This window comes from Chroicocephalus ridibundus, chromosome 3 (assembly GCF_963924245.1).
Source record: "Chroicocephalus ridibundus chromosome 3, bChrRid1.1, whole genome shotgun sequence".
Classification (NCBI taxonomy): Eukaryota; Metazoa; Chordata; class Aves; order Charadriiformes; family Laridae; genus Chroicocephalus; species Chroicocephalus ridibundus.
Window position 1 is genome coordinate 115,140,882 of NC_086286.1, and position 27,479 is coordinate 115,168,360.

The following is a 27,479-nucleotide window of genomic DNA, read 5'->3' on the forward strand; positions in this document are numbered from 1 at the left end:
GTTTACGGCTAGATCACCATGTACCATTGATTCTTTTCTTTCAGCTATATTTCAGTAACATATATATTTCACATGGCCAAGTTTTCTCATTTGGCCAGCCTTCCTTTTAAAATTTCCCTTTGATGTTCATACACACAGCACATGCTGCACTAAATTTGGCTCCCATTACTCACGATCACCCACTTGGCAGTTTAACTCTTTCACTGATTTTTCATGGACATACTATATCTTATTGCTTTTTCTCCTTCTGCTGTGGGAATAAAAGCGGAGGTTGTATATCCTGATTAATTGTTTTCAGAATGGAATTAATCAATGTCAGAAACTCTTGCAGATCTCCTTTGTAGTTCCTTTCCAAGGTGGAAACACTACAGAATTTAGCAGACCATGAACTAATATTTAACACAGTAACTATATACCTAAATAATAGATTAGTTTGCTTCACTAAGCTCAGAACACCATTTCTGCTCTTCAGTGTCCATTTCCAGGTGTAACAGGAATTATGACATTTTTAAGGAAACTAATCCCCTAAAAATAAATTTTAAAAAATCAACTTCGATTTCTAATTAACTCTGTGTAAGTCTGTAATTACCACCACAAGAAAAAAAAAAAAAGATACAGGAGGTAACTTGCTGAAAGATTCAAAGCATATCTTAGAACATTTAAAAGCAAGGACTGTTCAACACCCAGTGTATAATGCCAAGTATTATTATGCCCAATTAGGCTCCTAAAAACTTGCTGATCATACTTCTACAGAGTCTGATTTCCTTTTTTCCCTCTGTGTTGATTACACATTTATTTCTATTCATTTTCTGTTTTTTTAAAGCTAAAAACTATTATCACCTTCTGAATTTAGTGTTCTCATTTCACTTTACAATTATTGCTTTATTCTGGTATCTGGCTTATTTTCTTCATTCCTTTTTACCTTCTGTGAATGCAGTTTGTGGGGTTTTAACTGCTCTAACAAAGCTCACCATCCAGTTTCTTTTCTTTCTCTTGTTCAGCAACACCTGCTTCTTTTTATGATATTTTAGTGCTCTGAAAGACAGCAGATTGACAGCCTTGGAAGTGGAAGTCCCATTTGTATGTTTACAGGATTTGAGCAAGTTGGAGCAATAAAAGATTTTATCAAGGTATCTCAGCTTCCCTTGAAAGGCCACTGATAAGGTTTTTAGTCCAAGTTCTCTTTTCTAAGTCCTCTCAGGAGGTTGCTAGTTGTAAAGGGATTTTGTTTTTTAAATGGATCGCTGCCTACTGGACTTAGATAAATTGGCAATTTCTGCCTTAGGAACACAGAAGTTCTCTCTTAGGCCAGAAAACATCCATCAATTGCCTGGTTACAACTCTTGCATTCCATTATCAATTCACAGTACTTGTTGACCCTTCGCAACAACAACCAAGAGCTTCACAGCATGTTCCAACACAGGTCTTGTGCAGTGAGGAATTGCTTCCATTACCATTTGACAGACAAGTAAATAAGGTGAAAGAAATTAAAAATGAAATGTCATATAGTATTTAGGCACCAAAGTTTATACAGCTAAATACATTTATTTAATCTGGATTTAAATGAGTAGCTTAAGTCCACTCAGGCAGGCTATCAAAGAGAACAGAGTGTTTAAGCCAGCTATACCCACTATTATGCCAAGTCCTAAACGACTAAAACTTTTTTCTTCTTCTTTTTCTTTTTCTTTTTTTTTCGTGTCCAAGACACTGAGTATAAAGATAAATTTTGTACCCTCAAGTGAAGAAAGGAACATCATTAGAAACTGTCTCTGGAGTAATTTTCTGAAATCACTGTCTTGTTTGAATTAAAGAAATTTGAAATATTTGGTCAACTGCATGAAAGTCATTACAGCTTATGAAATGTTTAATTACCATAGTTTACCTTGTAAGAAAAGCATTATTGGCAGTATTTTTTATCATGAATACCTCAAAGATGAAGGAGTCATGTAGACCTTGACACTAGCCCCATGATACTCTGTCCTGTGGCTTAACATCGAGATTGGTATTTTAAAAAATGCTGAAGCAACCTGCAATCCATTCATAAAGAGGGTCTGATCATATCCACTTAACATCATAGCATCAAAGCACAGTTCACTCATGTACAAAGAAATTGTCAACTTTTCTGATGACTGGATAAGTATGTCAATGTCTTGGACACTTAAGAATGACAGAAAGGATGTGAACATGGTGGTCACAGATGAGACAATGAAAGGTACCAAAAGGAGAGGTAGAGTAATTAAAGTAGTCCAAATAGAATTTGTTACTTTCCTTTCCTGTGATGCGAAGTTTAAACTGAAAGCTAAGCTGCTTCTAGCTGGTCAGGATAGCCCAGAATAGTCTGAGGATAATTAGTATACCTTGTTCTCAAGTTCACTTTACATGACAAAAAAAAACATGAAAAAAAATAACAATGCTCCTCTTGGTGAATCACATAAAATTGTCACTTCAGATCCAGAATTGCCTGGATGAGGCATTTCTGAATCATAACCTTTCTGTTTAAGACTCCTCTCAGCTACTGTAACATAAAGTGTTTGTTCCAGACCACAACCACTAATCAGTTTTGTTTAGAGCACCTATAATCAACCTTCTTATTAGGTTTCTTATTGGCTAAATTAAATGAGAAGTCATCACCCAGCTCAGCTGTTACTAATTAACAGGTCACCTTTCAATTTGGGAACATAATTATTCTTGTTGATGTGCTGTTATGGTTTACATGGAATGAACAGTACAAGTTCTGAGATTGGCATTGATATATGAAATGATTCTTTCTTAGTTAATAATAAAGAAGTCTTTTTATTGTTTTACAGGTTCTAGTATTTAAGTTATATGAAAGCTGCAAATTTCATAGGGTACACTTGTAACAGAAGAGATGAAAAAGAGCCTATCTACCCACACATTCACTGTCCCATTGCTGTAACACCTAAAGTCTCATAATCTTCATCCTTTCACTGTGAATATCAGTTAATTCTGGACCACGAAGTAAGGTGTGTCACTTTCTGAGATGTCGTGGGAACTAAGTATCTATAAGCACTGTTGCCATTTCTGAGTCAAAATTCAAGCCAGAATATGGTGTGGAATAAATATGAACTGTTCCCCACGATGGATTCACTGTCTGTCTTCTTTTGAGTTGACTGTTTTTCCAAAAAAACCCAAGTTTTAAAATCATGTAGTGCCACCTTTGATTACATTCATTTCAATGAAATTTCAGTGTTCACTGTGTACAGAAGTACAAATTTGAACTGATTGTCTAGATTCCTTTTACAGTCAGTGGAAAGCAGCACATTTTCATTTACTGTAATTTAAATTTCTGATTGAGGATCAGATGAATATTTGAATTGAATGTTTTTGTTGTCCATATTTGTTTAGATGAATCCTCTGCTTCACATATATAAATACTGATAGGTTCCACAAAAGATGTGGTGGGGCGGGGAGCATAGGGTCTGGACAAAGAGTTCCGAAGTATGACTTTAGAGACAGTCAAGTGATCACAAGCTGGTCATAGCACTTCTCCCCGATAGGATCTTTTGCACATTTAAAAGCCATAGGTCCTCACAGCTACATATACCTAGGAACACACCCCTCCTATACCTGTAACAGATTCAGAATATTTTTTTCCAAGAGTACACTGGCAACAGAAGAAACTCAAATCTTTAACAAAATACATACATACAACAGTCTTTGATTTATCAGCAACATGGACAGTGGGATCAAGCTCACCCTCAGCAAGTTTGCCGACGACACCAAGCTGTGTGGTGCAATCGACGTGCTGGAGGGAAGGGATGCCATCCAGACACACCTGGGCAGGCTTGAGAGGTGGGCCTGTGCAAACCTCATGAAGTTCAACAAGGCCAAGTGCAAGGTCCTGCATGTGGGTCGGGGCAACCCCAAGCACAAATACAGGCTGGGCAGAGAATGGACTGAGAGCAGCCCTGAAGAGAATGACTTGGGGATGTTGGTTGATGGTGTTTTCTTGTCATATGAAGCTGCATTTTGGCCACTTACTCTGGCACTTTCTGTCATGCAAAATTAACCCTGAGAAGCAAAAAGAAAAAACAACAAACCTATGAACCTTAAAAGCATAATGCATTCTGAGGTACAGTGCTTCCAAATGAGTAGCTCTGAGAATATGTAACACTGATACTACAAGGATTTTAGTGTTCTGTACTCAGAAAGGTCTACTATTTGAACAGGCATCTTAAAAAGCCTTAAGAGACATAAATAGAAATAATAAAAGACATGAATTACAGCCAAAAGAAAGAAGATATAAAATCCAATTTAAACCTTCAGGTTATTTATTTACTCAAGACAGTAATTTGAAATGACACTATTATTTAAATGTTGTATTAGTTTTCAGAGAAAAGAAACATGTAATTTAAACATATTGCTCATGTTTAATAATTATAAATATAAATCTTCCAGAAATATATTATTAATTTTTTTAGTATCTGAAGTCAGCATATTTCAACCAGCATATAATGCAAGCTCAAAGCTGGAAGAGTTGCACTGACCATTCCCAATTCAGTATCTATTAGAAATATTAAGAAAAAGGCAGTTCCCACCAGGTCCAATTTCACTAATTATGGTGCTGTATGTACAAAATTTTCACATGCAGTCTTATTCCTTCATCTTCCTTATATCATAATTGCTAATGTAATGATATTCATAGAGGAGTCCAAGTATGTAAAATAGATACAGGATTAAGTGCTAAAAGACTTTCAGTGAATGTGGAGTTGAGATATAACAGAAACTGAGAAAATACAGAGTTTCCTAAAGACTAAGAATTGTTTTCCTAGGAAGGAGAAGTTTCATAATAGTTATAGGTTTGCTCTGGGTTTCCCATTGCAAGCTTCTGTCTCCTTTGAAGTAATTTTGTGAGCCTAGAACAGGCTTAGTGCATGGTTCAAACTCCACTTCCTTGTGACCTCACAACAGTGACTTTGTGAATCATAACCAAGACAATAGCTGACAGAACTGATAGCATGCCATGACCTAGTTGTCTGTACCTAGACAGGATACATCTACATCATCAAATTATTTAAATCCCCAGTTGTCTCTTGGATCCTGGTCCCTGGAATATTCACACTACTAATATATTAATTTGCTCTCAGATGAAACCAGAATGCTGGAGATAGCTTACTCCATGAACCACTGCCTAAAAGTGACATTGTCAAGAGCAGAAGATACTCATGTTCTCATTCTACATTGTCATCAACACAACACACAACCCACAAAACATGTCATGCCTCTCCAGGGAACTCAATATCAATAACAAAAGTGTTATACAAGTACTACTTTGAAGAACTGTGACAGCATCATGTTATTTCACTCCTCTGAACTGCAGAAACCTTTTTCTCTTTTTCTTTTTTTTTCTTTCCTTTTTTTTCCTTTTCCTTTTCCTTTTCCTTTTCCTTTTCCTTTTCCTTTTCCTTTTCCTTTTCCTTTTCCTTTTCCTTTTCCTTTTCCTTTTCTATTTTTTTTTCCCTGAGAACCACTGCCACATGAAGCCCAAAATAGCAACCGCAGTCATCTGTCTTCTATGCTGAGTAGGTATGGCTTTTCTGCCTAGAAGAGGTTGGTTCTGAACAACGTGAGTGCAAGACACTTTTTATCTGGGGATACAAAAAAACTATCTAGGGATAATTTCTGAGAACAGGAATGAGTGCCTTCAGCAATGCAGACTTAAACGCTAAGTGGTCTGGTAATGAGATTTTAGGTAGATGAGGACTTTTCTGTATGTAAGGACTTTATGTAACAAATCTTGGTTTTATCAAGATGGACAACTTATAGAACTGGGATGATGAGAGCATTCAACAAAAACCTGAGTAAGTTTTGTTCATGTTATTGAATGTATTGACTCCCTTTCCCCTTTGGCTGCTTTCTTTTCCCTTCAAACAGCAAGTACTTGTTCTTTATCTCCACGGACTCCTGAAGGGTTGTGGTAAGTGGTAAGAAAAACTTTCAAATAAAACCTCCTTATGCTGATATACTGAGGTAAAAGGAAGAGAATGGCTATGAGTTGGAGGAAGGAGGAGAAAGGAGGGCTCAGGCTGCAGTGTTATTCACTTGAGAAAAAGGCTCGTTTGCTGAACTATCCTTGCTGATGCCACTAATTGCTGGCAGAGGGCTCCTGTGATGTTGAGTCATCTCTTTAAAACTCTTTGCTGATGTATTTTTTGTTTTGTTCGATAACCGTTCAATGTAAATACACTGCAAGGCAACAGTGACTGCAAAGCTAGGATCCAGGCTCTCAACCAAGTGCCCTGAGCTCTAGGCTAGAATCATGCTCTTTTTACTTGTTCTCCTTCACCTTCATGACTTGCATGCTTTGTTGCAAGGCAGTGCAGACTCAGTAGGAGAGTTATAGTAAAAGGCACTATAGTAAAAGACTCTATAGTTCTAACATGGTCCTGAGAAATAAAAGCTCAGGGATCAGTCTCTCCCTGGATGCATTTCCCAGGTGAGGACAGCCTGCAACTCTCTTCCCCTAGACTAGCTCTCCAACAACCAGGCTAGGTCCAAAAAGGTAGATAACACCATCAGCACCTGCTGTCATAGAAAAAGGTATCAAACTAATTTGAGACCTCTTCCCAGCACAGACCTTTACTCTTCGGCTGCTGAGTGAATGGCAGCATGTAATTTGCAGTGTTATTCTGAGTGGAGCCAGATCTTTGACAGATTCCTGCACCCAAAGGTAATGGCTGGCTATAGCAGTATTTCTGTACAGCATGCTAGCTTTCTAAATCACCTTTGAAAAGCATATTTCTCACTATCAACTGGACAAAAAGCCTACCTATTTCAGTGTGTATAGATTGCCCCGTAAAAGTGACTATTCACTACCTTAACAGGCAACTTGAATCTCGTCCTGGAAATAAAAGCTTACAGACTATCCATATGAATTCAAACAAGGCTAAACTTACACTATCCAAATACCAGGAAGACCAAACAGAGATCTAACTAGAATACTCATTAACTAACTTTTCCATTACAGTTCTCTATGCCAGGGCACTGAGCACCCGAGGGTTTGCCTGGGCTCAGGGTCAGCCTCAATGGCGCAGCTGTACAGCCTTGAATCAGAGCGCTTGTACAAAGAGCTGTATGAGAAAATGCTCTGACAAGCAAGAGCCTGTCCCCTTCAGCAGGAGCTGCACTTAAGTTCAAACCCTTGCCCCTGCTGTCATGGCCATGCCTGGCTGTGTACCTTACTGTTCTGGACTGGACCTCAACCCATCACCTTGACTCCCTGGCTTGATCTCAGATGTGCCTTGTCACTGTGGGTGCACCTAATGATCTGGACTCTTGGATGACTCTGGTTACTCTCATCAGATCCACTCTGCTTTTCTTGTTCAGGTACTGTGGGACTGTGCCCTCACTGTGACCGTGAGGCTCCTGCCCTGCCTGCCTCAACATGGCTCTTGTCTCCTGGCTTATCTCCCCTTACGGAGTAGCTGTGGCACACAGGCATTTCATTCTCTGTCAATAAAAGCAGAAGTCAGGTCACACTGCTAAAACCGCCGTCACTCAGCAATGATTTTGTGCAGCACGTTGTGCCTGAAGCTAATGATGGAGCTCAAGAAAAGTCTTTAGCAAATGTGGAGCACATTACTGCCCTTCTCATCACAATGAACCAAAACAATATTGCTCCCTTTAATCTTCTTCTATTACCACCTGAAGACTTTACACTGGTTTTCAACTGTTTGTGTTTGGAAAATCCAGGTATCTCAGCAACCACACTCTCATCCTCCTACATCACGGTAAGAGAACTTTTTTTCTTTGCGATATAACAGATGCCCAAACATTCAACCAAAGCTCCAATTCAGAGAGGGAATTTAAAGTTACAAAACCTGAGACATGTCTGCTGTCCCCAAAAGTCAATTGAACTACTGACATGGTTCAAAGTTATGCATAAAGCTTAAGTACCTTTTTAATCATGAACAAAATAGGAAAGATAAAGTGTTCATACTCAAGTTTGCTCAGCTGTGGAATGAGCTGCCAGAAGAGATTTGACAATCTACAATCTGACAGCTTTTAGAGTGCTCTACTAGCTCCTTTTTTAAGTTTCTGTTATATCACTCAAATGGCAACAGAAGAAGGGTAAATTGTCAGAAGCAAAGAAAGGAAAAGGAAAAAAACCTTAAATAGACCTAGCTGTTAAATAGTTACTACAGTAACAGAGATTGTAAAATAGGAAACTGATAAATAATAATAGGAAAGAAAAAAATCTCTATTTGCTGATGCTTCTTTAAACTGCTAATACTTTGCAGAAACAGCCAGATTCAGCCTGCATTTTGTGAAGTCCCTGTAGAACGTATTGGTACACAGCATCCTGCAAAGAGGTCCATTTATAAGGTGAGCAAGTTGCAAGGGTGGAGTGATTAATGATATTACATGCAGCTCCGAATTTAAAAAGTTTTTTAACAATTAAAGTGTTTTCCATCAAAGTGGGAAGTAATAGTTTTCCATTTACTTTACGCATTAGCCTGTATATAACCAAAGAAAATAATTGCACCGTATCACTCAAGTAAATTTGTGTTTATGTTAGTACTTAGTATAAGACTCTTACTGTAGTAAGTCTGCATTAGCAATTTCATTAATACCACAAACAAGACAATAAAAGGGAACAGCACAAAATTAGTCACAGAACCTCTAAGAAATAAAATGCTTTGATTTCCATGGCTTCTGGACACTAAAGCATGTAAACAGCAAAGATAATGCTGGACTCTCCCTGTCGGCTCTGTCATAGCCTTAGGAACCTGTAACTAATTGCAAATGATGAAGTTTCTGCTTCTACCCCTCTCAAAATGACGGCCACTGTTGATTTCCTTGCTGGAGCATTAAATGCTGCAGAGCACAGAGAGATTTGTCAAGTCTTGCATAAAAAGAGTGAACTTCAGACAACTGACATATCACATTGTTTCCCCAACACATAGGCCTGCATTTCACTCACTCGCAGGGCTGAGCTATGACCTCTCTTCTGTTTGTGATCCTGCAAGATCAGAGCACGGGATTTCCCTCACTGTGAGCGAGAAACCTGAGAGGTTTGTCTGTGTGCCTAGGAATCATCAAAAAAGGGTAAGAGAACTACCAGTAAACCAAACACAGACCTTGGAAGGCAGTAGTTTGTTTGAAGTAGCAAAATTTCCTGAACACCAGAAAGTTTAGAGAAAAAAACTACAAGAATCACATATCCCTACACAAAGAAGTAGGACTTTAAGAGCTAAGCAGCTTGGCCATTTCAATCTTTTGACTATAGCCCTCTCATTTTATTAAAGTGCAGTAATAATTCCTATAACTTGTCATTCAGAGACCAGAGAGCAAATTATTCACCAGCATATCCCTGTCATCTATAGTACCGAATCTGCAGGGAAGAGGAAAATTGTAGAGAGTTCATTCGAGATGCAGTAGAGAGGAACACAGTCCAAAGATGATTGTAAACGTTGTGCTGAAAGAACAGTGTGGATTGTAGACTGTCTCTTTAAACATCTCGTAAGAAGAGTGAACCTGAAAATCTGTTCCACAGTTTCACACAGGCGAAACATTTTAAAAAATCATTAACAGCTATTGCTTGGAGGCAGCTTGGGAATAAACTGGCATGTAACCATGTCTGTGTTATCCACAGAGCTGAAACAGAAGTATCTGTAACTGATGGTATACCACTTAGGAGTTAGAGGGCAGTGGGACCAAAGGTAATGACACTTCAGAGAAGACTTAATAGACTGGTTAAAAAGGACCATAAAATTGAGAAAAATGAAAATTACATAATCTTATGTCTATCAAATGGGGAAGTCATGGTTGCTATTAGGAATATATTTGCATATACCAGCAAAGATTGCTTTTTAGTACACAATTATTATTCACATTATCCTGGTATTAGAGAACCAATGTGTGTATGATCACCACATACAGAACCCCCTGTGGTATTTGAGAAAGGTCCACAATTCAGCCAAACCTGTGCAAACATAGAAAACTTCAAGCTGAATAGATTGATTAAAATGCTTGTCAGATAACAAAAAGATTGTTAAGAAACCCTATGGAATAGGAAACAGATTCAGGACCTGCTGGAGAGCAATATCATAAAATATGTGCTATAACCGGTTGAAAATTTACACATAAGAAGGCTGAAAAACAGGCCTCTTGGGTTAAGCAAATCAATAGCCGAAATTAGGACTGAGCTGATGCATATAATTAGAAAAAAATCCGATAAAGAAATACCAAAGTTAAGACAGAAATTTGTGACTATTAATAACACTTAGGTGTAGAGATACAGTTAACATACTTACTGACCCTTTTTGACTCAAAATGGTGCAGATACTACGGAAGTTCTTTCTCAAGTGAAGTAAAATATACAAAACAACATTGTAAAAGGACAAAAAGGTAACATTTGTGAGGAATTCATTCAGAACAGGTGATATGGAATTAGAGCTTTCTGTGTGAAAGTGAAATCACTATAAATAAATATGTCTTCCAGTAAAACATCACATGAAGATCCAGAAAGTGAAGTAGAAACTGAGACTTCCACATAACCGCCAATAGCAACAGTATAAAGGGACAGAGGCACAATCCCAGTTCAGATGGAATCTTTAGAGCTACTGAAAGATTTACTAAAATTAATTTGTTTCTTATAAAAATGCTGGTGGGGGGTGGGGGGGTGGTGATGGTGGTGTAGGGGAGAGGAGGAGGAGGAGTAATGTGAACAAGCTCCCTCTTTGTAAAGTACAAGGAAATATAAAGATTAAGGATCAGGTGCAAAGCAAATCAGGAGTGTAATGGCCAGAGATTTCCCAAATACAAAGAAGCTAGCTATACGCATCCTTCTGATTTAGGTTGCTGCTCTAGACAGAAGAAGGCTTTCCTACTCAAAGTCCTTCTTTAAAGTAATGAAATATCACCATGCATACTCTACAAACCACACCAGGAATTTGGGAACAGTAATGAATGCCGAGACCCCAAACCAGGCAGAGCTGGGAAAACATCTATATTTCTTCTTTAAAGTGAGCGCATCATGAGACTCTGTATCTCAGCAACGTGCCATATATCTGCATAATCAGGCACAATATTTTGTTACAACACAACTTTACACACTGGAACAGGAGAAGACTTCAAGCTGAGAAAACAGGACTATGAGGTTCAACTACGGGGTAATCCTAAACAAAGGATTAACGAAGATCTTTCACCTTCCATCTGTGCCTTTTCAAGGGAGGTGTCCTCCACAAGTCTGCCTTTCTGGTAGACTTCAGTGGCTTTCTGGGTTTATATAAACTCCAAGAAACTCTTCTTAGTTTCCTATGAATTTTCTGTATTTTAGTCAACTCTAAGGCATCCTGCAACTCTCTTCCTGGATGCCAGTCCTTTTCCCCAGCAAGGTGTCTGCTGGTTTCTAGCAGTGTTGATGGTTCATCATTTCCCATGCTTCTATTTCTTGCACATATTTCCCAGCGTAGTGTGTCCAGTTACTTGTCAGGACGGCACAATTTCCTCCTCCCTCCATACAGCTTTCCCTGGCCCTGGTCACAGCAGCCAAGACAGGCAAACCAGCAGCCTTCGTCCCTATGGGGAGCAATATACAGTATTTACAGTCACCTGTGAAATCAAATCATGTGGTTCAACCATTCACTACAGTTTGCCAAAGGCAGGAGAGTGTCGTGAAGGCAGTAGGCTTATAGCAAGTGTCGATAATGATGATCAAAAAGAACAACCTCTGTCAAAGGACAACTTCTGCCATAACATGTTGTTCAGCACATGCATGGTCATCCTGCAGGAACATAGTTACAGCATCAGCACAGTGGAAAGGAACCGAGCAGAATCTGAACACACATGTGCCATACTTAATTAAAACTGATGCAATTAAAACTATATCACTGGAAATATCCCAAACATTCATCTGGGACATTGATATCATTCAGATTCACCAGGATAAGTGGATTAGTTTCATTTTAGTTACTAGTTTTAGTGCAACTATATTATTTTTGATGCAGTCTCACCCTGTCTTTAAGTGGTCTAGATATCTCACAGGTCATTTTTTGAACACAAGGTTCAGTGTTTCCCCATGTCCCCTGTTTAGGCCACACTTTAGGCCACAACACGACCTCTGTCCCACTCCAAGACCTATATGAGTATCAGGGAGATGACAGAAAACTGTACCACACTTAGGCAATGTGGCTCTGACAGAAATTGAAGCCTTATTCTCCAGCTACCACATTTGGTAAACATGCCCATGTCTTTTAATATGCTTACACCTGTTACACAGCCCAGCACATACGATCTAGCAGAGAGCACTTTAGATTATGGAGAAATGTACTGGCCTAAGTTTTACTTCCTGTTTGTCAGAAGCAGAGGTTAAAATAATCTGTGAATGGGTAGGTTAGACACTAAAAAGAGAGCATAGCTTTATGAATTCAAGACCAAGTACAGAAATTACTGTAGCCAAAAAAAATGGTTATTCCTTTACTACCTGTTTACATGGGAGATTAATTTTTGATAGTGCTCTAAAATCTGGAACACTTTTGGTGCTATATCTTCAAAGTATTTAATAAAATTAATATTTTTTAATCTTCATAATAAGATGAAGAAATCAATGGTCAAGCAGGAAGGTCCATCCTTCTTCAATATCCTTTTAACATATGAACTGTGTTAAGTTTACCATTAACTTAATGCACACGAATCTTAATTAAAAGTAGATAGTTCACATTGAATACTGAGCATTTAAATAACACGTTTAATTATGTTTTTCCTAGTTAGGTAAGTTTCTATTACAGGCTATAATGCCTTCTTCCTTTAAACAGGTTTTTATTTTTTAAATAAAGTAGACACAGAATAAAAGATACTTCTACATTTTTTACTTCCTACTTCCTGAGAAGTCAGGGCACTGTGGTAAAGACAATTAGGTATACAAGTCAAAGGCATCCCCCTCACCTTCATCATTCTTCAAAACTCTGAACTTCAAACCAAGTCTACAATGTTGGAGCCTCGACAACTGTTCCTCTTCACTGTCATAATCTGTAAAAGGAAATGGCCTTTTTTAACGAATGAAATTATGCAGGCCATTAGTTCATAATTTAAATAAAGAATATTGTAGTTGAGAGATCAATGTGGCAAAAGAAGCTTTTTTGTTGTTGCAGTGAATGTAGGATTTCAATGAATAGCAGAGTCATGTAGCTTATTCATCTCTTAGCAACCTTCCCATTTTATCTCTCTAGAAGACGTTTTTATATCTTTTACCCAGAGGGTATTTTTTGCCCTTAACGCTATTAAAGTTAACTCAAATCTGTGGATTCTTCCTACATAACTTTAATCAGATGATAGTATTAGTTTTATCTGCTTTTTATTGTCAGAATATTTCCTAGGTAACAATTTCAAAACAAAAGAATATTATTTTAGGTCACTTGTCCAGGAAGACCAAGCAGATGAGGCCCTCTATAGACAGATAGGAGTAGACTCACATTCACAAGCTCTGGGCCTCACGAGGGACTTCAACCACACTGATATCTGTTGGAGGGGCAGCAGAGCAAGGCATAAGCAATCCAGGAGATTCCTGGAATGTGTTGATGATAACTTCCTTCTCCAAGTGACAGAGGAGCCAAAGAGGAGAGGCACCATGCTGGAACTTGTTCTCACCAACAAGGAGGGGCTGGTGGGGAATGTGAAGCTCAAGGGCAGCCTTGACTGCAGTGACCATGAGATGGTGGAGTTCAAGATCCTCAGGGTGGTAAGGCGGCCACACAACATCATGTTAACTACCCTGGACTTGAGGAGAGTAGACTTTGGCCTCTTCAGGGATGTGCTGGCAGAGTACCATGGGAGAAAGCACTGGAGGGAAGAGGGGCCCGAGGATGCTGGTTAATATTCAAGGATCGCCTCCTCACAGATCAGGAGCAATGCATCCCAACAAAGAGGAAGTCAGGCAAAAACTTACTGCATGGATGAACAAGGAGCTCCTGGGAAAACTCAAACAGGAAAAGAAAGCCTACAGAGAGTAGAAGCAAGGACAGGTAGCTTGGTTGGAATAAAGAGAAATTGTCTGAGTAGTGAGGGATCGGGTCAGGAAAGCTAAATCACAGATAGAGTTAAATCTGGCCAAGGATGTCAAGGGCAACAAGAAAAGCTTCTACAAGTATGGTGGTGATAAAAGGAAGACTAGGGAAAACGGGAGCCCTCTCCAGAAGGAAACAGAATACCTGGTTACCTGGGATATGGAGAAGGCTGAAGTACCCAACGACTTCTTTGCCTGAGTCTTCACCAGCAAGTGCTGTAGCCACACTGACCAAGTTGCAGAAGACAAAGGGCTGGGAGAATGAAGAACCAACCACTCTAGGAGAATATTAGGTTCAAGAGCATTTAAAGAACCTGAAGGTGTACAAATCCAGGGGATCTGATAAGATATATCCACGGGTCCTGACGGAACTGGCAGATGAAGTTGCTAAGCCACTATCCATCATACTTGAGAAGTCATGGCAGTCCGGTGATGTTCCCACTGACTGGAAGAGGGGAAAAAAAAGCCCTATTTTTAAAAAGGGAAAAAAGGAAGACCCAGGGAACTACAGGCTGGTCAGTCTCATCTCTGTGCCCAGCAAGACCATGGAGCAGATCCTCCTGGAAATTCTGCTAAGGCACATGGAAAATAAGGAGGTGACTACTGACAGCCAACATGGCTTCACCAAAGGTAAATCATGCATGAAAAACTTGGTGTCCTTCTGTAATGGGGCTACAGCATTGGTGGATAAGGGAAGAGCAACTGATGTCATCTACCTGGACTCATGCAAAGCATTTGACATTCCTTGTCTCTAAATTCGAGACATATGGATTTGATGGATGGCCTACTCGCTGGATGAGGAGTTGGCTGGGTGGCCACATAAAAAGAGATGCAGTCAATGGCTCAATGTCCAGCTGGAAACCAGTGATGAGGGGCATTCTTCAGGGGTCGGTGCTGGGACTGATGTTGTTTAACATCTTTATCAGCAACATGGACAGTGGGATTGAGTGCACCCTCAGCAAGTTTGCCAATGAAACCAAGCTGTGTGGCGTAGTCAACACCCTGGAGTGAAGGGATGCCATCCAGACAGACCTGGGCAGGCTTGAGAGGTGGGCCTGTGCAAACCTCATGAAGTTCAACAAGGCCAAGCGCAAGGTCCTGCATGTGGGTCGGGGCAACCCCAAGCACAAATACAGGCTGGGCAGAGAATGGACTGAGAGCAGTCCTGAAGAGGACTTGAGGGTGATGGTGGATGAGAAGCTCAACAGGAGCCTGCAACGTGCGCTTACAGCCCAGAAGGCCAACCATATCTTGGGCTGCAATGTGAAGAAGAAATATGGCCAGCAGGTTGAGGGAGGTGGTTCTGCCCCTCTATTCTGCTCTGGTGACACCCCACCTGGAGTACTGCATCCAGCTCTGGAGCCCCCAGGGACCTGTTGGACAGAGTCCAGAGGATAGCCACGAAGATGATCAGAGGGCTGGAGCACTTATGCTATGAGGACAGGCTGAGAGAGTTGGGGTTGTTCAGCCTGGGGACAAGAAGGGTTTGGGGAGACCTTATAGCAGCCTTCCAGTATCTGAAAGGGTGACTACAGAAAAGATGGGGAGGGACTCTTTATCAGGGAGTGTAGCGATAGGAAGGTGGGTAACGGCTTTAAACTGAATGACGATAGATTTAGATTAGATATTAGGAAGAAAGGAAGAGGTTAGATTTAGAAGATATTAGGGTGGTGAGGCACTGGAACAGGTTGCCCAGGAACGTTGTGGATGCCCCATCCCTGGAAGTGTTCAAGGCCAGGCTGGATGGGGCTTTGAGCAGCCTGGTCTAGTGGGAGGTGTCCCTGCCCATGGCAGGGGGGTTGGCACTAGATGGTCTTTAAGATCCCTTCCAACCCAAACCATTCTATGATTCTATTTTTAATGCATACACTCAGGTCATACATTGAGTTAAAACCCTATGATATAAATAATAAGATAAATTTTGAGAAAGGCATAGTCAATGCCTGTCTTGCCATCTTCAGCACTTCTCACTACTGCTGTAGAGTTACAGTCTAAAATTCACACAACTAGAATTTTTCCTTTAGATATTTCTCTCAATTCAGATTGCCAGAAAATATCTAAGAATAGGGTTTTCCTTTGAATGCTTAAACGGAATCATTTGGGTCTCCATCCAGTTTTTACTCCACCCAGTACATGTTGACTATGATTTAGAGGGGATTTTCTGTTTTCTCCTCCTCTTCTTGGACCTGAAGGTATACGTTAAGATGTAGTCTTAATGGATTCAGCTGTTACTTTACATTTAGTCTTAATGAAATTAGCTGCTGTTTTATCAAGGTACCCTTTCTCACTCTTGGCAGGGGAAAAGCATTTAATTGTAACAAACTGTGGCTGAAGTTCTGTCTATTCCAGTAGAAATCAGTTGTGGTTTCACCTGTAGAATTTACTGAAATTGACATTTATGTAGCCATCATCTGCCTTGTTGAAACAAAGGAGGCTGCGAGTAGGCACTGTCTCCCCACCCTACTAGTTGCTCCAGGAGGGTACAATTACCTCCCCCACCTCCCTGAAGTTAAAGGCTTAGCCAGGTCCATCTTGTACAACACATCTCCTTCAATACTTGAGGAGGAGCAACAGATACAGTGAGCAGGAATAGATGAATGCTAACAGACAAAGTCTGTGTTTGCATCAGCTGTGGGGACTCATAGGGCATGGCACCTTCTTGTAAAGTATGGTCATAGGCCCTCATGCTTTGAATGGCCAAACAAGGAAATCATGGCAGACAGCAAATGTTATGAAGCGAGTAAAGTGAGTAGAGAAGCAGACTCAAAATGTTGTCACACAGGTTGTAAGCGATGGCTGTAAATTCCCTGATGAGGGGGAGACGGCCCTCCAAGCCTTCAATGGAATGCCTCAAACACTCACAAGGAAATAAATAATGCAGGGCTGGCATTCAAAGAACTGATAAGGCTAACATTTCAGGCACCGGAAAAGCAGTGGGAGGACTGTCTTGTGAAGAAAAGGTACTTCTGCCACTCATGTGATGAGCTTGCTAGTTCTCTGTTCTCAAGGCCATTGTGTCAGATAAGTGACCTTTGCTTCATTATATGAAAGTGCACAACCCTGCATATGCTAATGAAGATTATAGAGATCATGCTAAACATGTATGACTATGGCACTTGTCTCTCCACCCAAATCATGCTACATGTCACCTGAGAGAAGGGAGAAACCTGAGACTAGGCTGTCCTTGGCAAGGGGAGTGGACCATGCTAATTCAGCAACCTTAAAAGGGAAAAGTAACTGCCCCTAGAGAGAACACGGAGAAAGATAGTGCCTGGGCAGATTTTTACCAAGAAAGAAAACCGTACCTAGGAAGATTTTTCCAAGAAAAATTATGCCTGAGAAAATTCCCTGAAAAAGACATTGGAACCAGGACCAGTGATCTCTTTATCACTGTTTTTTCTATCTTTTCCTTTCTCTGTTCTTTTAGAGTTGTTAAGTAACAACTAAAGTTGTTAAGTAAGGATCTTAAGTACCGCTTGCCTTAAGTTGTTGTATACCTGTTAAGTAACACAATGCACACCTCACCACTTGCCATGATTTGTTATATACCTAACCGATTCTCGTGGACTTGTTAAGACCTATACTAATCATTTTGGGAAACTAGTAAATGTTTGTATACGGACCTTGAGGTTTATCTCACTTTAGTCTGCGCCATTGAGGATTTACAAATCTGAGTCACGCCCCCTCTTTCCTGGCAGTGGGATGTGACACAGGTGAAAAGCCAAGATGATGAAAGCCGATCTGTAACATAAATAATTTTTCCCACTTGGGACCTTGAGATTCCTGAAAGACAAACACCAATGCAGTCTAATGTTCTGCCTCCAATTACATATCCTTACCATCGTCCAAGTGCCAGCATTATGCTTATATATGCTAATATACTTATATTATATATATGTTAATATGCTTATATATGCTATGACCATCTGATGAACCTGAAAGTGAACAAGTCCATGGGACCCAATGGGATACACCCACAGGTACTGAAGGAACTGGCGGATGAGGTTGCTAAACCGCTCTCTATTATATTCCAAAAATCATGGCAGTTTGGTGAAGTCCCCACCGACTGGAAAAGCAGAAACATAATCCCCATTTTAAAAAAGGGAAAGAAGGAGGAACCAGGGAACTATAGGCCAGTCAGTCTCACCTCCGTGCCTGGTAAGATTATGAAGCAGATCCTCCTGGAGGCACTGCTGAGGCAGAAGAATAACGAAGAGGTGATTAGGTACATTCAACACGGCTCCACCAAGGGCAAATCGTGCCTGACAGACCTGGTGGCCTTCCATGAGAAGGTCACAACATCAATAGACAAGGGGAGAGCAACTGATGTCATTTACCTGGACCTGAGCAAAGCCTTTGACACTGTCCCGCATGACATCCTGGTCTCCAAGCTGATAAAATATGGGTTTGATGGACTGACAATTCAGTGGATAAAGAACTGGCTTGACGGCCGCACCCAAAGAGTGGCTGTCAATGGGTCCATGTCCAAGTGGAGGCCAGTGACAAGTGGAGTCCCTCAAGGATCAGTACCGGGACCGGTCTTGTTTAACATCTTTTTCAGCGACATGGACAGTGGCATAGAGTGCACCCTCAGCAAGTTTGCCAACGACACCAAGCTGTGTGGGACGGCTGACACACTGGAGGGAAGGGATGCCATCCAGAGGGACCTTGACAGGCTGGAGAGGTGGGCCCATGCCAACCTCATGAAGTTCAACAAGACCAAGTACAAGGTCCTCCATCTGGGGTGGGGCAATCCCAAGCACCGATATAGGCTGGGCAGTGACTGGCGTGAGAGCAGCCCTGAAGAGAAAGACTTGGGGGTGCTGGTGGATGAGAGGCTCAACATGAGCCGTCAGGGTGCACTAGCAGCCCAGAAAGCTAATTGTATCCTGGGCTGCATCAGGAGAAGCATGGCCAGCAGGTCGAGGGAGGTGATTCTCCCCCTCTACTCCACTCTCGTGAGACCCCACCTGGAGTACTGCATCCAGCTCTGGAGCCCTTACTACAAGAGAGATATGGACGTGCTGGAACGCGTCCAGAGAACGGCCATGAGGATGATCAGAGGGCTGGAGCACCTCTCCTATGAGGACAGACTGAGAGAGCTGGGGTTGTTCAGTCTGGAGAAAAGAAGACTCCGAGGAGACCTTCTAGTGGCCTACCAGTATCTTAAGGGGGCCTACAAGAAAGCTGGTGAGGGACTTTTTAGGATGTCGGGTAATGGTAGGACTAGAGGGAATGGATTAAAACTAGAGATGGGATGATTCAGACTGAACATTAGGAAGAAGTTCTTCACCATGAGGGTGGCGAGACACTGGAACAGGTTGCCCAGAGAGACGGTGGAAGCCCCATCCTTGGAAGTTTTTAAGGCCAGTCTGGATGGGGCTCTGAGCAACCTGATCTAGTGGGAGATGTCCCTGCCCATGGGTTGGAACTAGATGATCGTTAAGGTCCTTTCCAACCCTAACTGTTCTATGATTCTATGATTCTATATAGCTATGTGATGAGTCAGTTTGGTGAACTCATCCATATGAAAATATATTTTAGGAAAATGCATTATACTTTTCCAGGTGAAGCCCTTTCTCAGTTGCAGTTCAGCTGTACTCCATGTAGTACCAACATAAAAGGTATGAATGTGCAGCTGCAGTTAAGAGCAAGAGAAGTACCATCCCATTAGCAATGACCTGCAACTATATTGGCCTGAAACTATCAGGGAACTTCAGGTTATGTATACACACTTCTACCTTTCTGCTTGCCTTGGCTACATTTTCTCTACCTCTGCCTTGCACAAGTGCTGTGGGTTGGTAAATAGAATTGATAGTCCTCTACCACCAAAAGACAGGGTTTATTTTTCCATTGTCCTCTCTCTCTGTGATCCACATGGTGTGATTCCTCAGACTCCTCTGGTGTTTCTCAGCACCTTCTGTGATGTACACTCACTTATTAAACCTAAGAAGAATTAAAAAAACAAAACAAAACAAACAAAAAAAAAAAAAAAACAGAACAAAAATTTCTACTATGATCTCAAATGAGCCCCAGAATAAATAGAAGGAAATTGAGACAGGTGTAGGAAGAGGTAAGAAGTGGTAACTCCCTCTTTCAAGAGCAACTTTGGACTATCAATCTGACTTAGTCATTTGTGATCTCATCTAAAAGACTCCTTTCCTACCCCCGTCCACCAGAGAGTACTATCAGTCTTGGAGCATGTGTAGGTCTCTGAACACCAACTGACATATCAACGTAAGGTCTGCAGCATACAATTGTACTAGAAAACTGTTCTGCAGAAGTGAAATCTGAACGAAATCTATTGTTAACATTTCATCAGCGCTTACTTTTCTCTTCAAGGATTTCATTTTATTGAGTGCTTACTAAAGTGGGAACACTTTTTTTACACAAAGCCTCCACTTTCTGAAGGAATACTTATTCTGACTTCAGCAGCAAAACAATTTTGAAAAATTTCAACCCCCTTCACTTCCCTGTATTATCAATCCTGTACCACTGATGTGATTTACCACCTCTTCAGCTGTGCTAAAACTGCCATTTGTCTGGCTGCACTGGTGAACCAGAAGACTGAAACAATCTAGATAAAAAGTAGCCATCTGAAACAAAGGACTATTTTTAATGCAGGCCATTGCTGTCATCCGCTTCTACTACAGACTCATAAACAGTTGTCTCAGCATAACGGGGGAGGCCAAGAATTGTGTTGTGGAGTTGGAGAATTCCTTGAGTTGGCTTCACTCCATAAATCAATGTATTGTGTACAGTCCAGTACTTAAATATGTCTACAATAAAGCTGAGATCAAAACTTCTGAACTGGGGTATCTTCATGTATGTATCTGCATGGACTCTAGGTGTGTAAACTTTAGGGCAGTTAATGGAGAGAAAGTCAATACATGCACAGAGTGATTCAGCTGACTTCAGACAGAAGAGATACCCTCAGACACCTATGTCCGCTGGATACCTATGTTTAGGTAACTGAAGTGTCTATAATTAGACTGATGGGGTTGGTTTTGTACATAATTTTTGGAGTTGAATACGGTGCGTTGTATAGGAACAAGTCTTTCAATTTTTGCCCTCAGATACAATGTCACCAAAGTGGAAAATTTAATTTTCTGTATATTTTAAATGATTTTACATTCATTTGAAAACACCTGGTTTTAACACTTACTTCAAAGACCTTATTTAAAACCCATTTTGAATTTGAAAATAAGTTGATTTTTCTAAGTGCAAGATTTCTAATACCAAAAATCAGCGTGGAAATAGAGTCTTCATCCATTGTAATAGAGCTAAGAAAACCAGACAGCAATATGAATCTCTAATTTAAAGCCAGAATAATGACTCCCTTTAGTTACTTCCTGGGTTGTAGAGAATTTCTTTTTTGTTAAAGCTTCTTGAGGTATACGGCTTCTATAAGCAGAAAAGGGATATGTTTTTCTTTGAAATATTTTCATTTCAGTTTTTTGATCTGGAAAAAAAGGTGGGGAGGATTGAATTGTTTGGGAGACTGAGGCATTGTTATTTATTTGTAGAGTATTTTAGATGCGACTCAGACAGCAAAAACTTCACTGTTATCTTTCCATTATGCCTAATTTAGAGATTCCTCAAAAAAGGTAGCTGAATTTTGCAGGTGTAGCAATGATGATCTGGGGACAAGGGATTGAAAAGACTGCAAGGTCGATGGCACTGAGCTACAAAGGGTAAGTGGGATGCCAGGATGTGGAGGTGTATAAAGGCCACTGACAGGGCTTTTGAGAAGGGCTTTATTTTTTTAATATTCAGTGGCATTAAATGCATAAGAACAAGGAATGGAAGAATCTGCAGACCAGGATGCTTGACTGGGGATGAGTACATTTAAAAAGGAATAGGGATGGAAAGTTCTTTCTGCAGTAGCCTGGCTGTGGATACCTCTCTTTTTTGCCTCTTCTCCCTCTCCATGGAGTAGATGATCTCTGAAGGTCCCTTCCAACCCCTACAATTCTGTGATCCGTCCCAGCCTTTCTTAGTTATACTCATCCTTTCCCACCTTTTCAGGGTACAAAGTCTTCATCTCAATTTCGCTTCTGCTGAGTGCTTACACGTCCTCATCAAGACAATCTATTTCTAATTTCTATCCATGGCTCTCCACAAGAAGTACTTCCTACTACTCCTCCAGTTCCAATCCCTTCTACCCTCTCCTATCATTGGAATGAATTCATCAATCAAGGAACTAAAAAAGAAAGTCATCTAGTCATAGATACCCTGATATCTCTTGTAATCCAATCTTCCTATAGAATGGGATACTGGATGAGATACACGGGAGGGATATCCTATCCCATGAGAGGACGGGATATATGGATGAGATCAGTTGTGTGTATGCTGTGCAGGGGAGCCCGAGAGAAGATCTGTTTAAGACAGAATGATGAGCACTGTATGGGCAGTGGCTCGGGCCTGAAAAACAGTCTGAATTAAAAATAACAGTTCTGCAGCCAAGCTAATGATTTCCTATTTCAGGATCATTTAACAGCAACCTAGGAACTCTGTCCTGCAATATACAGAATTGCCCGTAGATGTCTACGAATGAAGAACACAAAAAATAGGATAAACAGAGCTTTGGCTCGCAAGATGACAGAAATGCTTGGAAAATTCTATGCATTCATCCCCTCAAAACATCACTTTCTTCAACATGGCTATGACAGATTCTTTCCTCCAGAGCTTTTACAGCTCCAGATGCAGACACCGAGCACTGTTTGTCTTCATGTAGTTATTCTGTCATTTCTGTTGTATGTAAAACACAGGCATGTTTTTCACAATGTTTCTACCTTCCTGACCCAAAGCATACTTAGCCCTACACAACCTGAGGTATAAATTATTTGTTATTTTTATGTAGTTCATCTTATCTTTTCTAACAAACTTAATCTTGAGGAAGTGGACAGAGGGGGATTTGAAACACTTCACAAGGGAACAGGGAGGAAGGGGAGTCTTTGGACAGAAAATGACCGTTGAAGAACCCTAAATAAAGAATAGACAGAAAGCCTTGTAGTTCTTCAGACAAAACTGCTCATGACACTTTAATGACATAAATAAAACATTCTCTGTGCACTGCCCCCATCACTCCTGACAGACATCAACAGTCTGTATTGTGCACACCGTCTGACAAGGTCCTAATCCCTTTGCCTTAGAAGCCTCTTTGGACACCTGTCGCTCTCAGAAATTAAGCATGGGCTTTATTGTCTCTTAGACATATTCAGTAGGATGCACCATGTCGTAAGGCTCCTAGGAAGAAAGCTTGTGCACATATCGCACTTGAAAATCTATTGTTATTTGCTTTGTGAAAAAGGATGCTGTGAGATACCTTATTAGGTGAGGTTGTACAGGCGAAATACAAAGGAAAAAAACAATTGGTGAATTCTTTCTGATGATGGCAATGTTCACTGGATAACATGACCTGGCAGTGTACTTTCGCAGCCCAGAAGGTCCACCGTATCCTAGGCTGCATCAAAAGAAGTGTGACTAGCAGGTCAAGGGAGGTGATTCTGCCCCTCTGCTCGACTGTGGTGAGACCCCACCTGGAGTACTTTGTCCAGCTCTGAGGCCCCCGACATAAGAAGGACATGGACCCGATGGAACAAGTCCAGAAAAGTGCTAGAAAGATGATCCAAGGGCTGGAATACTTGTCCTATGAAGGCAGGCTGAGAGAGTTGGGGTTGCTCAGCACGGAGAAGAGAAGGCTCTGGGGAGACCTTCCAGTACTTAAATAGGGCCTACAAGAAAGCTAGAGAGAGACTTTTTACAAGGGCATTTAGCGATAGGACAAGGGTAAGGCTTTAAACTGAAAGAGGGTAGATTTAGATTAGATATCATAAAGAAATTCTTTACTGTAAGGGCGGTGAGGCACTGGAACAGGTCGCCCGGGGAAGTTGTGGATGCCCCATCCCTGGAGGTGTTCAGGGCCAGGTTGGATGGAGCTCTGAACAACCTGGTCTAGTGGAAGGTGTCCATGCCCATGGCAGGGGGCTTGTAACTAGATGATCATCAAGGTCCCTTCCAACCCACACAATTCTATAATTCTATGATTTTGGGATAAGCGGTAAATGAAGGACTCATTCAGCTAAATGACACTATAAATCGCCAACATCTGGGCTAGTTATTCTACATTCCCTTGACAGCCACTGTTGAGTAACGGTCATTTCTAGAACACCATCTATCACATTGTAAAGTAGATATTGCGGATGTCCGCTACAATTAAGATAAATTGCATCCTAAATTTTAGGAGTTAATGGTGTCTTGGACTTGGCTTTGGTTACAAGTAAAGACATTTCAGAAGAGCTAGTTAGAAAAAAATGACCTTGGAAGCAGTAATCACAAATTTAAATTAAATAGTCTGTAGTTAAGGCACTCTGTTTCAAGAGGGATGACTTTGAACTATTTATTAAATTCAGTGTAACTGAAAAACAAAGGACAAAAACATAGTGAAGTTTGGAACTTCTTTTAAGGTGCTGTGGAACTTCTAAAATTACAAGGGGAAATACTGCATAAAAGGACCTCAAACTGTCTGTCTAGTATTCCAGAAATAATACAGGGAATAAACATAAAACCAAGAAGTTAAAAAAAACCTGGGGATTCAACAGGGAAAAAAAAAAAAAAGAGAGACAATAAAATAAAATAGATGCCGAAACTCAACTAAATTCACCTCTTATAAAATAAATCAAAACAGATAGTAAAAGGTTATTCACTAAAAAGTGCAAAAGAGAACAAAGCATGTAGAAACAGATCTTAAGATGTGAGAATGGAGCCATGATTTAAAATAATGTAGGTATTATCTACTAAACAGGTGACTGATGTGCATCAATTTTCAATTTGGTTGATAATATTGGCTATGGAGGAGAAGACGGAACAGCTACAGACAGTGAAAGACAGTAACTTAAACTAAGGGAATGTGAAATTTCATAATGAAAGAAAAATAAAAAAAAATTGTGGAAGGGCAGTCATGACTGGAGCTATATGCTACCATTTTTCCAGTGTTTAGAAAAGACAGAAAAAAAAGCAAAAAGAAGGAATTGCAAACTGTAGCCAAGGAAGGAAGATTTATTTTTAAAGAAGAGATTTAGAATAGCATGGATTAATCAACATTTGTCTGGAAGAAAATTACTTTGAGGGAAAAAAATAATGAGGTTTTTTGGTAAGTCTGAATATTTTTATAATGTTAGTAAAGAGAATGATAAACTTTACCTGAATTTATGGTAAACTATATCCTCCAGAGTATAAGCAGGAAAACAGTGATTGTAGAGATATACCTGTAAGTGACAATCACAACTGTAGTTACACAATTTAGTGCCCATATTTTGGCTATATGCCCAGACTAAATACCCACCCCCATGTTGCAGCTCCTCTCCTTTTTGTTATCTTCACTTTGTCCCTTCTTAATCCTTCCCACCCACTGTTTCTGGTCAGCAACATCAACAGCAACTAGATTTTAAATACAACTGCTTAATCCAGGCTGTTGGTCTGATGACAGCCACCAAATTTCTCCACCAAATAAAAGTGAACAAAAAAAAGGCAAATTGGACTTGACCTATTCATGCACTGCCTGAAAGAGTTTTCATCCTTAACTTCCACAGTTAGGGCAGTAAGGTATTTGAAAACCAGCTTGGCAGCTGAACTGAGCTGTTCAGGCACCAAGACCCATCTATTGTGGAACTTACCCTTAACCGTTTGTACTTAGACATCTGTATTTAGCACAGCTTTAAACAGAAGCTTAAGCCCCGTTAGCATCAGTGCCTGCGTTGATACAGGTATTTGTTACCTTGAACTGAGATGCTTCTCTGAATTACGGTGTTTACACAGAGTCCTGCAAACCTCTTGGTACAAAGTGCTGATTATCCTCAGTTCTTTCTTTTCCAAAGAAACCGAGGTGATTCGACTCTGTAAAAAATGAGTGCCTGGTGCGCTCCTGTTCCCATTAAAGTTAGTAATCAAACGATCCAGTGTCTTGGCTTTACAAACCTTTTTGACATATTATCTCTAAATCTGTAATCATCTATGCTTTATATCTATGTATATCTCTATGTAATCATCTATGCTTTTATACTATTAACATACTATAATCTGGTTATTTATAAACCGGCTCTATTTCTTTGGAGGAAGTGCCTATGGTTGTGAAAGTTGTCAGAACTGAGGACTGCATCCCCAAAGCTGTTCAAAGTAACTATTATTTCTTTGTCATGTGCTTCTAAAAGTATTAAGAAGCTCATGGATTCAGATTAGACACAAAGCATGTACAAGGGAGGTTTTTATTTTAGTGTGTCATGAAGTAGTCGAATAAGGTTACTTAGCAAATCACCATCTGAAGTCTGCCAGTTTAAGAGCTGTTTTAACAGAGCAAGCAATTCCTTTTAGGAGGAGTCAGGGCATTATTGTTACCCAGCTATAGTTAGGGATCAAAACAGTATCACAAAGACAAAAACTATAATTGTGTCCTCAGAAAGGGATAGCCCTTTGCAGTGTACTAGAAAGTGCCTTGAGGTTGCTTTAAACTAAGCTCTTAAGGAATGCTCTGGCAAATGACCTGACAGTGGTCATGATTTATTCGTATTTTCTTAGATATTTCTCTGGAGTCATAAGAACAGATTATAACCTAGTTTATCTGTGACATGAGATCATTAACTCCAGGAAGTAACAAATGATACCTCTCCTGGGCAGAGTTCTTTAAAATGCTATTCCTAACAATTTACTGGCCTCAGAAAGTTCACTGCTTTGTCATATTTACCACTTGTATTACATTAAAGCCTTTCAAACACATCATTTTGGGGTCAGATAAATGGCTATATATAGTATTATAATATCATATGTCAATTCCATGCACAAATCCTTGTAAAACTGGACTTTAACATGGAATACTCCTAGATAAGAGAAGCGATATTTAATGAATGTTTTATTTTTTCACTTTACACAGATTTTAAATGTTTGGTAGCACAGTTGGTGAAATCAATATGGCAACAACGTCTGAACAGGTTGGCTCATGAATTATCCTTTCACTCACAGACAAAGCACGGCTACAGAGTTAGAGTTGTAAGAAGCTGAACTAAAGAAGTAAAGGAGTTAGTTTTCCTTTTATCAGCAAGATGTTTTCTTGAATGCTGTATTCATATAAAGTGTAAATTAGCTGGATGTTCAAAATAGTTTTGTTCATTTTTCTGGGGGAAGTATTCTTTTTGTTCAATTTTAAGGAAAAGTCCAAGTCCTGGATCTACTGTCAGGATGCTGTCAGTCTGCTAAACAAGCTGATAGGTGACTGACAAACAGAGGCAAGAAAGGCATTGTTCCAGGCACGGTGGTCTTGGTGGCAACCAGCACTTTATGAATAAGTGAGTTCTGTGCCCTGCGGAGACTAGTGTCAGTTAGTGCAGTGCAATAAATGTTCGACCTGTTAGGTCAGTGGGACACATCTCTTCGAACTCTAGGGGTCTGAAAGTTTACT